Source organism: Pteropus alecto, unplaced genomic scaffold (genome assembly GCF_000325575.1).
Source record: "Pteropus alecto unplaced genomic scaffold, ASM32557v1 scaffold70, whole genome shotgun sequence".
NCBI classification, from domain to species: Eukaryota; Metazoa; Chordata; class Mammalia; order Chiroptera; family Pteropodidae; genus Pteropus; species Pteropus alecto.
This window is the reverse complement of record NW_006431912.1, coordinates 3,946,134-3,947,433: the sequence shown is the minus strand read 5'-3', so window position 1 is coordinate 3,947,433 and position 1,300 is coordinate 3,946,134. Positions and strand designations below refer to the sequence as shown.

The 1,300-nt window shown below is 38.8% G+C and overlaps 1 pseudogene; it reads left to right on the top strand.

Moving 5' to 3' along the window:
• The first annotated feature begins 390 nt into the window (after positions 1-390).
• On the top strand, positions 391-782 carry LOC102882773 (annotated as a pseudogene).
• The last annotated feature ends 518 nt before the right edge of the window (positions 783-1,300 follow it).

The following is a 1,300-nucleotide window of genomic DNA, read 5'->3' as shown; positions in this document are numbered from 1 at the left end:
TTTATATCAGACTCAAAATCAGTCTCATATTTGAGATGTGTTCTTTGTTATATATGTTGTGAAAACTTACATACAGGATGTTAATTGCTTTAACTTATCTGTTGCTTTGGTGGATGGAGGAATGAAATCAACATTTAGAAATGTTTATTTTGATTCCCATCATTGACATCAATATTTCAAGGTTAAGGTACTACCTTTTTGAGACCCGGCCATCTAGCCCCCTTCTCAGTATCAGCTCGCGTTGGCCCTGAGGGCCAGTGAGCCAGGGGCGGCCCCAAGAGTAGGAGGCAGAGGCAAAGGGGGAGCAGGTATGTAGGTCCATGTGTCCCGGCGTGCACTTGCAGGGAGAATCGGAAGGCAGAGGAGACAGCGAGGATAGGCCCAGGAGCAATGGTGTCCAAAGAGGAACAAGCAATAAAAAAAATCTCAATATGGAAAAAGCCAACCAGGAAAATAGAAAAAAAAAAAAGGATGAAAAGGGGCAAGATGCAAATAAAGGAGAGCCCTTAGGAATAAAGGAAGCTGGTGGATACTATGTACCTAGAGGAAATAGTAGGCAGTTCCCTGTTAGGCATCCTATCCTGCAGTATAGATGGGATGTGATTCAGAGGTTTGGAGAGCCACAGGCAAGGATGAGAGAAGAGAATATGGAAAGGATTGGGGAGCAGATGAGACAACTTATGCGAAAGCTGAGGGTAAAGCAATTGAGTCATAGTCTGCCAGCAGTTAGCACTGACCTCTGTCACCATGACCATCATAACAAGTTTTGCCTCAAGCCTTGAATGCTGATGTTTTCCCTGATGTTAATAGGGCAACACACCTGCTTCCTAAACTGATACGTTTGTGATTTACCTTTATTGAAAACCTTTTGGTGTTGTTTCCTATGGATCTCCTATTACCAGCTTCTAATTGAATGTTGTGTTTTGACCCACTATGTAAGTTTCTGTCAGCAGGGGAGTTTTACCTATTGCATGGAAAGTTGCTCATTACATATTGTGAAGTAAATAAAGCAATTTAAGAAAGCAAAAAAAAAAAAAAGATGCTGCCCTTTAATTATAATATTGCTATTAAAGTTAAAGCACTTTCAAATGCAATTGTGTAGTTGGCCAACTAACTGCTATAGGGACTTGACCTTTCACCTGTTATGCTGAGAATTGATATTATCACATATAATTTTACCCTAAAGAATATCAATGTTAGAAATGATTTGTGAAAATATAAATTTAATTGGTTTCATTAAATTGCTGTCAAATTCTAGATATTATAGAAACAAAATAAAGGATTATTATCAAAGGTTTAA